General features: G+C 45.3%; 1 protein-coding gene across 2 annotated transcripts in view; it reads left to right on the plus strand.

The window, feature by feature from the left end:
- The first annotated feature begins 9,687 nt into the window (after positions 1 to 9,687).
- Positions 9,688 to 15,133, plus strand: part of Sema5b (semaphorin 5B) — a 143,617-nt gene continuing 138,171 nt past the window's right edge. For both annotated transcript variants that reach the window (XR_002380002.3, XR_015045790.1), the window contains exons 1-2: positions 9,688 to 9,878; positions 14,542 to 14,646. The gene's annotated coding sequence lies outside the window, so the exon portion shown is untranslated. The remainder of the gene's footprint in view (positions 9,879 to 14,541; positions 14,647 to 15,133) is intronic.

Below are 15,133 nucleotides of genomic sequence, written 5' to 3' on the forward strand. Positions count from 1 at the left end.
GGAACTCCCACTTCCCTTCCCAGTCCCTTAGGCTCTGTCACCTCTAATCCCAACCTCTGTGGGCGGCTCTTTGTTCTGGTGACCCCTTTGGGTGCTCCCTCAGTTACTCTCCCCTCCATGCAGACTTCTGAGCAGTATTCTTAAGCCACTAGTCTCCATCCCAATTACTGCCTCTCTCAAGACCCTCCCATTATATCCAACAGTTATTGGGTTTCTACTGTGCGTATATTATTTATGATTCTTTGCATGCAACCTATTGAGACCAACTTGTGACAATTCAAACTGAAAAGGAGGAGTGGGTTGCATGCTCCTGGGTTTCAAAGGCAGAAAAGCAGCCAAGCCTTTGGACCCAGAGCTCTTAGACTCCACAGTGAACTCTCTGTCTCTGTCTATCTATCTATCTCTTTCTCTGTCTCTGTCTCTGTCTCTGTCTCTGTCTCTCTCTCTCTCTTTCTCCTACTCTGTTCAAACTTACTCCCTGCATCTCCCATTGCAGACCCAGTTCTTTCTGGTACTCAGTCTCTTGCAGAGAGATCACTTCTTACAAAGCCTGAGAAGGGACCACATGACCACTCAGGAGAGTCCTTCAAATGGGGCTGGAGTCCTTCAGTCCCGGTTCGTACGTAACATGTACACATGTGTTCTACTCGGGAATTATCTCTCTGTAAATGATGGGAAGCCAAGGAAAGTGACCTGTGTGTTCTTACAAACAAGCTTTGGGACAGGTGGGTTGAGATAAACTCTCCTGATTGGGAGGTAACAGGGACTGGATGTCATTCATCTCTCCATCGCTCTTCTATGGCTATTTTTTCTCTAACTAGATCTGTCCCTCCTAAGAGCCAAAGGCTGCCTGATAAATGTGGCCAGCTGAGAAGATAGCCTCTTTTCTCTCAGATTCGTATTCTGAATTTTGTTTCCATATTTTACTTATTTACTTGGAGAAGCATAAGTATATGGCCAGAAGACAAATTCCTTCCACTGTGTATGTAAATCCTAGGGATGGAACTCAGGTCACTGGGCTGGGCTATCTCCTTGGCCTCCAAATTCATATTTAATATATCCTGGGGCACAGCTCTAATTGATAGGGCTTGGGGCCTGTCTTCAGTCCTCTGCAGGTGGGAGGACTGTCACAGAGTGGCTCGTGGAGCTCTGGCACTAGACAGACTGGCTGGGTCTAAATCTGGGTTCTATTGCTCATTGGCTGTGTGACTATGGGCACCAAGTCTACAGTTCTGTGTCTGTAAAGGAGGGACAAACAGGATCCACCTCACGGATTATTAGAAAGATTACATTTAGAGAGTTTAGTATGGCGTCTGACACAAAGAAAGGTCCCTGAAGCACGCCAGTGACAAACACAACACCGGTGATAATAAGGTCCATGGAGGGCAGGAAGAGAGAGGAAAGAAACACTTACTAATATTATTGTTATTAATCGTATGCTGTGGAATGTAGTTTTGTCTACACTGTTTTGTGGTTTTGGCTGGTCACATGCATGCACCTGCCCAAGAGCTATCTCAGATCCGAGGATAAAAGGCACATACATACATTAGCCCATTTTTAACTAGCTTATTGGCTCTGTGGCTGGGCTCTTCTAAGCCTTCTGCGGCTAACATGGCCTTACCTTTACTCCTAGCTCAACACCAAATCTGCCCGAAACGTAGTTGCCTGGTTACCTTCTGCGAAGCCCATTGGTCACTTTTGAGCCACTTCCCCTCTCTGCCTACATTTTGGAAGATCTCCCTGTCACTCTGAGTCTGTTCCATGTCTCTCCCCCAGATAGCTCAACTCTCCTCTCCCTAGCCTGCAGGAACCTGGAAGTCCCGCCTCTTTCTTTCTGCCCAGTCATTAGCTACTGGCATCTTTATTGATAGACCAAAAGCCAATTGGGGGCAAGGACCTTTAGCATCAGTAAACAGATTCCCGATCAAAGCATCAAACCCACCCCCTACAGTATACGTATGGGTTTTGCCTGCGTGTGTGTCTGTGCACCACTTGTGTGCCTGGTGCCCATGGAGGTCAGAAGAGGGCATCAGATTCCCCGGAACTGGGGTTACAGATGCTTGTGAGCCACCATGTAGGTGCTGGGAATTGAACCCAGGTCCTATGGGAAAGCAGGCAATACTTTTAATCACCAAACTATCTATTGAGCTCCTGAGAGTTGCATTTCTTGAACCACATGCTTCCAGAGAAGACCTATTAATTTCTTAGGATTTCTATAGCAAAACACCACAGACTGGGTGGCTAAGGATATAAACTCATCACATCACAGTTCTTGAGACCAGTCATCTGCAGTCAAGATGGCAGCAGTGCTGTTTCCTTTTAAGTTCAGCCTTGCTCCTAGCTTCTGTTAGCTTTGGGCATCCCTTGGCTTGTAGATGTGTCTCCTGGGCAATTTCACATCATCTTGTCTTGGTCTGTGTCTGTTTCAGTGTCCAGATATCCCCTTTTCATAGGGATACCAGTCATATTGGGCAAGAGCTCACTCTAATGACTTCATCTTAACTGGTCACCTGCAAAAGCACAGTCACCTGCAAAAACAGTTATAATATCACCATTGCTTGGATGGTGTCATGGTTTGTATATGCTTGTCCCTGGGAGTGGCACTATTGGGAGGCATGGCCCTGTTGGAGTAGGTGTGTCACTATGGGCATGGGCTTTAAGACTCTCACCCTAGCTGCCTGAAAGTCAGTCTTCTACTAGCAGTCTTCAGATGAAGATGTAGAACTCTCAGCTCCTCCTGCGCCATGCCTGCCTGGATGCTGCCATGTTCCCACCTTGATGATACTGGACAGAACCTCGAAACCTATAAGCCAGACCTAATTAAATGTTGTCCTTTATAAGACTTGCCTTGGTCATGGTATCTGTTCACAGCAGTAAATCCCTAACTAAGACAGATGGGGAACACAATTAAATCTAGAATAGGTAGATGGGACAGTATTGGCTAACTATATACATGTCCTCTGTTTCCAATTCCCAGGACTGAGCAGCTCACTCAGTTCAGCTGCTCATCCCTAATCCTTTCAACAGTGGCCGAGGAGTACATAATACTTGCCAATGACAGTGGACCCACATTTTCTGCACTGACAACTCTAGTGTACAGAGTGGGGACAGCTCCCTGGTAGGTTGGTTCTTGGAGATGAATGGGAATGTTCTCATCATGTGTTGAGGCAACCCCTCCCCCCATGAAATCACTAAAGGCAAAGCAGATTTCTTAGAACATGTGCTCCAGAGGAAGACAGCCAAGGTACCACGGGACCAGGAGAGAGGATGGAGAGGCCTAAAACACCCTTTTTGAGGAAGTGACAGTTGAGCTCAGCTTAGAGAAAAGAGAAATATTGGGATGCGTTTAGTGATGGCGAGAAGATGGGCTCCCACGGTGAGGGAAAACACATAGTTCTGTGTCTTTGTCCTAAAATGAGAATGAGAAGGAAGCGGAGAGCTGCTGACTGCCAGGCGCTGTGATGGGGAACTGGGTAGGTACTGTTTCTGTTCTCTTTACCACATTACCTTTAATAGACACAGAGGAGGTTTCCTTCCACCTGGAGGCAAGATATCCCAGGGCACAAAGGTAGGAAAGATGCCGGCCTTCTCTCCCTACTAAGTGCTCAGGATTTATCTAGGAGGGATGGCAAGGGTGCAGTTGGAAGCCAGGCCCACAGATGACCTTTAAAGATGCCCATGCCAGCAGAAGTGTGCTATGGGCCTCTGAAGGGCTATGAGTTCTCCCTACACAGCTCTGAAAAGCTCAGCCCTCCTCCAGGGAGAATTCAGGATCAGACTCAGCAGAGATTGATGATTAACCCTTTCCTGGGCAGAGTCTGTGACCAACAGCAGGCCAGGAATAGATTTCAACTTCCCAAATGCTGAATGTGCTGCCTTGTAGCCATCAAATTATTGCATTTCTTCCTCCTGCCCCCGTATTTCCAGCAGGTTCAGCACAGACTTCCTCTTCTCTCCTCTCCAACCAGGCCAAGCACTAAGAGGCAGAAAAGAGCCCTGCTTGCTGCTTGGTGGCTCTAGCTTGGGACCCTAGAACGTTAGTTAGTGTCAGTTCTCCCTCTTCTCTCCTCTAGACACTGGTTCTCCTAGGCACCTTCAACACTTCCCAGGCTCCAAGTGAGTAGCATGGCAAGTGGAAACCAGTGTTTTCTGGGACACGGGAATCCCAGCTTCAAAGCACGGGATCACTAAAAAGAGGATGGTGGCTGGACATGCAGAGCAGAAAACTTGGACTCTGGCCCACCCTTTATCAGCCTGGAATCCTGTTGCTATACCTGTATCTCTTGGAGTTTCAGCTTCTGGTTTTGTAAGGAAAATTGGCAGTAACACTGTCCTAACTCATCTTAAGAGGGACAGTGCTGGTGGCTTTTAGACCTGCAGAATGTTGTACGGAGGGGGATGTGCTAGGAGATTTATTATTTGTTTGTTTATTTAGTCTTGAGATAGGGGTCTCACTATGTAGCCCTGACTGGCCTGGAACTCTCTATGTAGCTCAGGCTGGCCTAGAACTTACAGAGAGATCTGCCTGCCTCTGCCTCTGCAGTGCTGGGATTAAATATGTCTGTCATCCCACCCCAGCACTATACAATGCTACATACAAATACTCCCCTACTTACTGCTGGATCCCAAGCAACCAATTGCAAACTGAAATATTTTAATGGGGCTGCAGAGAGAGTTCAGTTAGCAGGAACGCTCCCTGTGCAAACCTAAGGACATGAGTTTGAATCCTTAGCACCTGTTTATAAAAGTCAAACACAACACTGGGTGCCTGTAACTACAACATTGAGGGTAGAGGCAGAGGCAGGTAGATCCCTGGGTATTCATTGGCCAACTAGCCTAGTCAAAACATCGAGCTTCCTATCCAGTGAGACACCCCATCTCACAGGAATAAGACAGCAAGTGATAGAGGAAACTACCCAATATCCTCTTTTAGCCTCGATGTGAGTGTGTATAGGCATTTGCGTCCGCACACTCATGTGTGCTACACACCCATATGCTTAAACCATACACAACATACAACAGGCACACACACACGAGACAGACTGACAGACAGACAGACAGACAGACATACATATAATGTACTTCCACTTATCAAACTTTGTATCATACAACACTGTGGGGAGTTCCTTTCATGACCATGAGTGGCAAGCTTAATGGGAGCCGCCACTGCCTGGTCTCACGAGAGAGATGCATGTTGCCTTCCTATCACGGTAAAATTGAAAACTCACAAGTCAAAGCCATCTGTACCACTCTTTGAAAAACAAAATAATAAACGCTGCACATGGCTAGGTGTGGTGCAACTCAGTAGGTAGTAGAGACAAGAGGGCAGATAGTTCAAGGCCAGCCTGAGCTATGTAATGAAATCTTCTCTCAAAAACAAACAAGCTGGGGCTGGAGAGGTGGCTCAGTGGGTAAAAGTGATTGTTATTCTTGCAGAGGACCTGGATTCAATTCCCAGGACCTACATGGTGGCCCACAGTCATCCGTAATTCCAGTTTCAAGGCATCTGATGTTCATTTCTGGCCTCCACAGGCACTAGGTACTCATGTGGTGCAGACACACATGCTGGCAAAACATTTACAGATGAAATTTAAAGATTAAACAAACAAACCAATATGCCAGAGGCACACAGGCCACAGAGAAGGACCTGAGAGAAGCATTTCAGGTCCCCGTTCCTCTTCCCAGTAGCATGCCTGTAAAGCCATGTGTCTAAAGTGGTCACGGTTCTGTATTCTTAAGGATTTTCAGATAGCTTCTGTGTATAGAGAAGTGAATATGTAATGTGTTTTTTTTTTCACCCAGATATAACACATCTCTTTCACATACCAGGTCTTCTTTAATGAGCATTTTGAAGAGCTTTTCATCTTAGCACAAATAAACTACATGATATTCTAGAACAGTGATTCTTAACCTGTGAGTCGTGACACCAATTCAGACCACTCTCTTCAAAACTAATATGATTCATAACAGTAGCAAAGTTAGAGTTATGAAGTAGCAGCAGAACTAATGTCATGTTTGGGGGTCACTATAACATAAGGAACTCCATTAACAGGTCGCAGCATTAGGAAGGTTGAGAACCACTGCTCTGGGTCATAGATGTATTGTGGTGAGTTTACCAATCCCCTCTAGTTGGATATTTGAGATTGCCACTATCTTAAACCCCAGGTAGTCAGTGCAGAGGCTCCATAGTCATCCCAGGCATTAAGAACTTCCCCATTTGGTCCTCTTAGTAATTCTTGGACCTCCAGACTCTGGGACCGTGGGAGCCGGATATAGCAGGCATTTCTGGTCTCAGGATGGGCGGAGCAGGGAGACTTGTTGGCACCCACGGTTTGAGGTCTCCGGGAGCACAGGAAGCTCAGAAGGAAACAGAGCTACGGAAGTCATCAGGGGTCTTTGTGTCTTGAAATCAGCCTTGCTGACTGCCTCGCGACCCACGCATGAGTCTTCAACCTGTGCCCCACAGAATCACCTGGGGAGCGTCTCCAATCTCAGAGCCAGACCACACGGCAGGCCCATCTAATTAAACCAGGGTCTCTGGGGGCAGCCTGGGTCTCAGCAGTCTGACAGTATTGGAGTTATTCTCTTGTACAGCACCAGCACAGAAGCTTGGAAGTAATAAAAGCGCGACCAGCCTGCGGCCCTTTATTTTCTTCTTTTGTTCAGCCCCGCGAGAGAGAACTCTGATGTCCCCACGGCCTACAAGCCAGAATGCATTTTACTACCCTGCATACAAGTCGTGTCCACAGAGCCGTTCTTAATTTTAATTCCTGGCTAAGTTTTTATTTGGTCACCTTCTTTGACTCTTATTCAAAATTGTTTATGTAAATTGGTAAGAAGCTTTTAGCAGGCAATTTGGCAATCTGTTTCAAGAGCCATAAAACGGCTCAGAATTGTTGGCTTAGTGATCCCAGTTTTTGGAAGCTATCCTAAAGAAATAACATAAATATGGAGATAACACTATGTGTGTAAGATATTCATTGCACCATTATTTATGTTAATTGAAAATTGATGAAATCGAATGTCTAATGATAACATGAGTGGCTACGCTATGATACATTTATTTGGAGGAATACTAAACAATCATCAATATTACAGCCACAAAGACAAAATAATAACACAGAAAATGCTTGTGTTATAAACTTAAATGAAAACTCGGGACTTAAGACTATAAAGATATAGTATAATCTCAAGTACATTCAGAGAAAACAAAATATAACCGAAAAAATAGGGGAAAGAGCTAAATATGCTAGGTGATGGTGGCACAAGCCTTTAATTCCAGCACTCAGAAGGCAGAGAGGCAATCGACTCTCTGTGAGTTCGAGGCCAGCCTGGTGTACAGAGTTGAGTTCCAGGACAGCCAGGGCTACATGGTGAGACCCTGTCTTGAAAAACAAACAGGGAAGAGCTAAATTTTCACATAGATCATTCTAGGATAAGATTTTTTTTTCTTTGTTTTGCTTTTAATGTTTGTATAATATAATGGAAACAGAGAAAAATAATTGCCCTGGGTACCTCCTCTTACTGGACTGGGACACCTCGATTATGTTAAGATTACTATATACAGTACTGAGTCCACTGTATGGCTCCCAGTGTCTTGAGCTGCCCACAAAAGGCCTGGTAATAGATCAAAAGTCAGATCTGAGACTGAAGCCTCTGCCCCACCCTCACGGCATGACGTCAAACTGCTCTCTTCCCCTTTACCTCGTTGACGATTCTGGAGGCTGAACCCAGGTATCTGTAACAAAGGTACTCTACCACTGAGACACATCTCTGGTCACTGTCCTCCTTTTGGGGGCAGAGAAAGGGGAAGGGTTCTTGAAACAGTCTCACCCTGTAGCCTGGGCTGGCCTGAAATACACTATGTTAGGCAGACTGACCTCAAATTCACAACAATCCTCTGACAACAATCCTGCTGAATGTTGGAATTGCAACTGTGAGCCATCATGCTTGGCTCACTTTCCTTGTTTGTGACATAGTGGAAATGCCAGTACCTTCCAGTGCTAATATAGGGGACTGTGATATTTTTGAGGATACTAATGAACACCTGGTGCATTCGGATCCACTGACTGGGAGACTGAGGCAGCACTTCCGTGCTGCGCATGTGTGCGGGCAGGCTGCTTCTGCTCCTCATTCCTTTGTTCGGAGCTGCTGCATCTCATCCTGTAAATCCTGAAAGGTATAGCTGAATGTGTGTGTAGTGAATCACACACCCCGTGCAGTATTTGGTGAGTCCTCTCCGAGTCCCTCGTATGCAGTTCCCATGGCCTGCGAACCAAGTGCCTCTGAAATAAGCAGGAGCGCCACTCACAGCCAAACAGGAAACCCGGCTGCACCCCCACCCGGACTTCTCATCTTGATAAAGTGATTTTCCTCAACAGGCAGAGGATGAGGATTCATAAATCAGCGACAGCACAGCTCCTTGGAGTCTCAGCAGCCCTCGGCTAGGGAAAAGGTGGCTCTTCTGTGGTGGAGGCTCCAGCCCGGGAGCTAGAGAATTACAGGGGGAAAGATCTGGGTGGTGAGAAGCGGGACAGCTCTGATGGGAAGGAAAATTGAAACTCCAGGGTTTAAAGAAGGCAATAAAGGTGCTGCTGGGAGGCCGAAGTGTACGGAGCCACCTCAGTCGTTAGGCAGAGGGCAGGGAGCTGCTAAGATTAGTATATTTTCCACATGGCTGAAGTTTAACTGTTGACGTGCAGGGGACCTGACCTTTTAAACCTATTAAAATGCATCTTCATCTTCATAAGTGTCTATAAGGGATGTAATTCAGTCCCTCAGGGAGAGGAACCAAGAGATCTCTCCTTATATATTTGTTTGAGTGATTATTTGTGCCATGCTGATATTCCCCACCACACTGTGCATTCAGCGAGGACAAGGATAAGTCCCTCCAACTTGTCCAAGAAGGCTCATGCGGAGTGAGGCGAGGCCCCTGACTATAACGCACTGGATTTGTTTGATCAGAAACAATTTGCTAAGCTACTCAGAAATGGAGCTGCACCCGAGGGCTGCAGTATTGGGTGTGGGGAGTCAGTGGGAGGACTGTGGATTGATCCACTAGGTTGGAGCTTGGGAAGCTCACAAGTCAACTCATCTCTACTTTAGACTCTTCCCTTCTTATTTCCTCTCCCAGTTGACTATGTTCCCTGCTCAGCAGAACAGAGCTGACTTCACCTTTTAGCCCGCTGGTCCTCAGTCTCTGGAAAGAGGCTGCCCTCCACTTCTCCTGTTGTTTCAGTCTCTGAATTTCCAAAGGGCAGGACTCTAGTCAGCCTAAGAGTTGGCGCCTTAAAACCACAGGGATGGAGTAGAAGGCACCCCCTTTCTTGCCTTTCACATACAACTTCCTGGAGAGGCAGAATGGCCCCTGCAGATGGGAAAGCAGGATGGGGCAAGCACTTGTACAGATGGGGAAGGGAGCGGTGAGGGGAGGTGGGCCTGGGTATGGTGCAGGAGCCCGCCTCCGCAGCAGCAGCCCTGCCTTGGTACTACAGTAATGGCATCAGACAGATCGACCCATGGGACTGAGTGATCGGTGACCCCAGGAGATGCCTGCAAATTGCTCTCTTGGAAAAGCCCCAAAGTCAGCTTGGTTTTGGCTATGTGTTTCTCCCTTAGCATAGCTGGGTGAAGGTCATGGCCTGCCTGCTCTTGGGGGCAATGTTCTGCAGGTTGCCTTCCTGCAAAATTAATCAGCAAATCAAAGGTCAGAGCTGCCTTCTCCCTAGCAATTGCTGCTCCTCCAAAGGAGCTTTTTCTTCTCCACCATGGCAATGTGTCTTTTAACTCTTCCACGCCCTCGGAACCCACATCAGTTATTGCTGTACCTCTGCCCCTGGAGACTAGACTGGGAGATCTCGTGCCTACAGAAGTGCCAGGTGTGTGTTCCTTTTGCTGTTGCCAACATGGTGTGGGTAGATGTATTTTGAGCCAATTTTATGGCAGCTTCTCTCTTCTTCAGCTCCATACATACTACCAGATGTGATTTTCTTGAGTTCTTTTTAATGTTTGACTTTGAACAACCTCTTGGGCACAAGCAATATAAAAAGCCCTATCTGTAATATTGTCACAAATCTAAAACAAAAAAAAAAATCCTCTATAGTGTCTACATGATGGAGCAGCCTGCTCTTGACATTTGTTTTGTGATAATACTTCATATTCAGAATATTCCCCTGGTCCACGGGTCAGACTGGGAAGGTACCAGGAAGGGGCAGGCAAGGGAGGAGGGCAGGGAAACCAGGAGGATTCGTCGAGGCCACAGCCTCAGGGAGCACTTTGTAATTATCTAGTAATAAGCGAGCTCTGTGTACCTAGAGAGGTCTGCAGTTCTCAAACAATCATTTTGAAAGGTTCAAAAGAACATTAGAACCAGTTAGGTAAAGTATCCTTGCTCCTTCACGACTAACCCTACAGATATGAGAGAGTCCCTTCGGGAAATTTCTAGAATGCACTGGGAACTGCTGATGGAAAGGGCTTTCAAAGAGCAAGAAAACAAAGCGAAATGTCAACAGCCTCAAAATGGTTGCAGAAATGAATAGAATTACCACTAATTCATATAACAAGAAGCATAGACCTTAGGCATTTCAGAATTGATCAGGGTATTTGTTTGTGTGTGTGTGTGTGTGTGTGTGTGTGTGTGGGGTTAACGATACCATTAAAGAGCAAGCTCTATCCTGTCTTGTTTTTCACCATCTTTAGTTCACTAGCCTGCTTTCGTCGTCATAAATCCTCAAACAACTGCACAATTCTCAGGCATCACACCTTCCATACAACACCTTCCAGAGACAGAAAAGGATAGGATTCTCCTAGTATCTTTATTTTAATTAGGTATTTTCTTCATTTACATTTCAAATGCTATCCCAAAAGTCCCCCATACCCCCCAATCCCCTACCCACCCACTTCCACGTCTTGGCCCTGGTGTTCCCCTGTACTGAGGCATATAAAGTTTGCAAGACCAAGGGCCTCTCTTCCCAATGATGGCCGACTAGGCCATCTTCTGCTACATATGCAGCTAGAGACAGGAGCTCCGCGGGTACTGGTTAGTTCATATTGTTGTTCCACCTATAGGGTTGCAGACCCCTTTAGCTCCTTGGGTATTTTCTCTAGCTCCTCCATTGGGGGCCCTGTGTTCCATCCAATAGCTGACTGTGAGCATTCACTTCTGTGTTTGCCAGGCAACAGCATAGCCTCACCAGAGACAGCTATATCAGGGTCCTTTCAGCAAAATCTTGCTGGTATAAGCAATGGTGTCAGAGTTTGGAGTCTGATTATGGGATGAATCCCCAGGTGTGGCAGTCTCTAGATGGTCTATCCTTTAGTTTCAGCTCCAAACTTTGTCTCTGTAACTCCTTCCATGGGTGTTTTGTTCCCAATTCTAAGAAGGGGCAAAGTGTCCACACTTTGGTCTTCATTCTTCTTGAGTTTCATGTGTTTTGCAAATTGTATCTTGTACCTTGGGTATCCTAAGTTTCTGGGCTAATAACTACTTATCAGTGAGTACATATCATGTGAGTTCTTTTGTGATTGGGTTACCTCACTCAGGATGATGCCCTCCAGGACCATCCATTTGCCTAGGAATTTCATAAATTCATTCTTTTTAATAGCTGAGTAGTACTCCATTGTGTAAATGTACCACATTTTCTGTATCCATTCCTCTGTTGAGGGACATCTGGGTTCTTTTCAGCTTCTGGCTATTATAAATAAGGCTGCTATGAACATAGTGGAGCATGTGTCCTTCTTACCAGTTGGAACATCTTCTGGATATATGCCCAGGAGAGGTATTGTGGGATCCTCCGGTAGTACTATGTCCAATTTTCTGAGGAACTGCCAGACTGATTTCCAGAGTGGTTGTACAAGCTTGCAATCCCACCGACAATGGAGGAGTGTCCCTCTTTCTCCACATCCTCGCCAGCATCTGCTGTCACCTGAATTTTTGATCTTAGCCATTCTGACTGGTGTGAGGTGGAATCTCAGGGTTGTTTTTGATTTGCATTTCCCTGATGATTAAGGATGCTGAACATTTTTTCAGGTGCTTCTCAGCCATTTGGTATTCCTCAGGTGAGAATTCTTTGTTTAGCTCTGGGATTATTTGATTTTCTGGAGTCCACCTTCTTGAGTTTTTTATATATATTGGATATTAGTCCCCTATCTGATTTAGGATTGGTAAAAATCTTTCCCAATCTGTTGGTGGCCTTTTTGTCTTATTGACAGTGTCTTTTGCCTTACAGAAGCTTTGCAATTTTATGAAGTCCCATTTGTTGATTCTTGCTCTTACAGCATGAGCCTTTGCTGTCCTGTTCAGGAATTTTTCCCCTGTGCCCATATCTTAAAGGCTTTCCCCCACTTTCTCCTCTATAAGTTTCACTGTCTCTGGTTTTATGTGGTGTTCCTTGATCCACTTAGGCTTGACCTCAGTACAAGGAGATAGGAATGGATCAATTCGCATTCTTCTACATGATAACCGCCAGTTGTGCCAGCACCATTTGTTGAAAATGCTGTCTTTTTTCCACTGGATGGTTTTAGTTCCCTTGTCAAAGATCAAGTGACCATAGGTATGTGAGTTCATTTCTGGGTCTTCAGTTCTATTCCATTGGTCTACCTGTCTGTTGCTGTACCAGTATCATGCAGTTTTTATCACAATTGCTCTGTAGTACAGCTTTAGGTTAGGCATGGTGATTCCACCAGAGCTTCTTTTATCATTGAAAAGAGTTTTTGCTATCCTAGGTTTTTTGTTATTCCAGATGAATTTGCAAATTGTCCTTTCTAATTCGTTGAAGAATTGAGTTGGAATTTTGATGGGGATTGCACTGAATCTGTAGATTGTTTTTGGCAAGACAGCCATTTTTACTATATTGATCCTGCCAATCCATGAGCATGGGAGATCTTTTCATCTTCTGAGTCTCCTAGTATCTTAATACTAAAAAAAAAAACCAAAAACCTATTACGATGTGGTGGATTGAATAAGAATGGACCTCAGGGGTTCATATATTTGAATACTAGGTCTACAGTTGGTAGAACTATTTGGGAAGGATTAGAAGGTGTGGTCTTGTTGGAAGAGGTGTGTGCCTGGGGGTGAGTTTTGAGGTTTCAAAAGTCCAAGTCATTGCCATTCCCAGTTAATATGATCTCCACTCCCCATATCTCTTTCTGATCTCTCTCTCTCTCTCTCTCTCTCTTTCTCTCTCTCTCTCTCACACACACACACACACATACACACACACCTTTAGAGATGAAGGAAGTAGGTTATTGTGGGCTAGATCTTAGATCCTGAGAATTATAGCTCACCTATAGCTTCTGACTTAGCTCTCCAGGCTTCCTGGGCTGTGAGAATTTGCAAGCTCTTCAGCAAGCTGCCTTCACAGATGGGGTCCTAGCCACATGACAGCTTTCTAATATACTGGGCTGTCCCTGTGAACTTCGAGCCATAGCAAACCTCTCTTCCTGAAGCTGTTTCTCTTCAATGTTTTGTCATAACACTAAGGAAAGTAAGTGGCACACATCCCTCAGAATAACCCATAGATGTTCAATGCCCCATTGAACAAAAATTTAGTCAGGTGTCTTTCCCTAAACTAATTACTGACAAAATAAGTAGTATTTTGAATAACTAAGATCGTTGACTAGGTCAGGACATTCAACCCCTAAAATATAGACTGGTGTCTGAATAATATAACATTCTTTTTGTTTGTTTGTTTGTTTTTTTCGAGTAGCCCTGACTGTCCTGGAACTCACTCTGTAGACCAGGCTGGGAACTCAGAAATCCACCTGCCTTTGCCTCCCAAGTGCTGGGCACCACTGCCCAACTAATAGGCACATTCTATTAGCAAGGAGATAATAGAGGACTACTACTGGTCAAAGGAACAACAATGTCTGAAATAGAGATGTGTGTGTGTGTGTGTGTGTGTGTATGTGTGTATTGAACTTACTGCCCCCCCTCCCACACCAGCTAAACATGATACCACTTAACTATATACCTAGCCATCAATAGCTAGTTCTTGATTCCAATTTGTTGTATTCTGCTTAAACCCCAGGACATTTGATTCACTGGCTCCTACTGAGATAAACATCATTAAGCCACACATAATAAAAACTCAGTTTCAATGCATAAAACTGCTCAAGAGAGACAGTATTCAACAAAGAGTTTCTTAAAAGAGCTACAAAATTGGTCCATAGCTTTAGGATGAAGAGACTTGGTTTTACTAATTCAGTCTAACCATCTAACTGTGTCCTACATCGAAACAACACACCAGCCCTCCAAGAACTCAGGCCCCATCAACCACATATGCTTGATCAAACCCCACCCACCTTCTCAGTTATAACCAGACCACACAGAGAATGACCATATGATATGATTTGAAATAAAAACATATGCATCTTTACCTATACACCTGGCTATCTATCTGCCACCTTTATAACTGTCTGCATTCTGTGGGAGCTACGACGTGCTCTGTGACATTTCCATTAGAGGAATGCAGGACTCCCTCCCATGGGATGACGTTTGTCACATTGCCAGCTCTGCTCTGCCACATATGCTTTATCCTCCAGTTTGACAGGCAGGACCTTTCTGCTACAAGGAGCAGACATGAGCCATAGCTAATGCATGAGGAAGCGGAACGTCTTTGGAGGACACGGGATAATCATAGAATCAAGGTATGTTCTGCATTTCTGGGTACAGGAATCAATGGAGGCTGCTGGGAATGATTAATTTTGTATGACGACATTCCTGCTGTCAGGGTTCACGAGTATAGTGAGAAAGTCTGATTGGTTGAGCTTAGATACAGGCCTTCCTTTTAGCCGCACGTGAGAATGGCTGTTGGGAACTAACAAAGTGTAACAAGAGCGAACTTATCCTTTGGTGGAAATTGGTGTTCTATCATCAGAGTTGGGCAGATGTTAGGCAGACAAGTACCTCTCACCCCACCCCTATGCCACACTCACACCCCTGCAAAGCATCAGGTCCTAGAACTGGAAGCCATACATGATCAACACATTTAGTAAGCACAGACTGAGATTGTAACAAAGAAACATTTTTTTCCCTCGTCTTTCTAAGCTTACTTGATGGAGTTGGCATGGTGACTCATGCCTGTGAGCCTGGCACTTAGGAAACTGAGGCAGGGGGGCTAGGAGAAGGACTAGC

The sequence above is a fragment of the Mus caroli genome, unplaced genomic scaffold (assembly GCF_978045245.1).
Source record: "Mus caroli unplaced genomic scaffold, Mus_caroli_1 scaffold_17, whole genome shotgun sequence".
Taxonomy (NCBI): domain Eukaryota; kingdom Metazoa; phylum Chordata; class Mammalia; order Rodentia; family Muridae; genus Mus; species Mus caroli.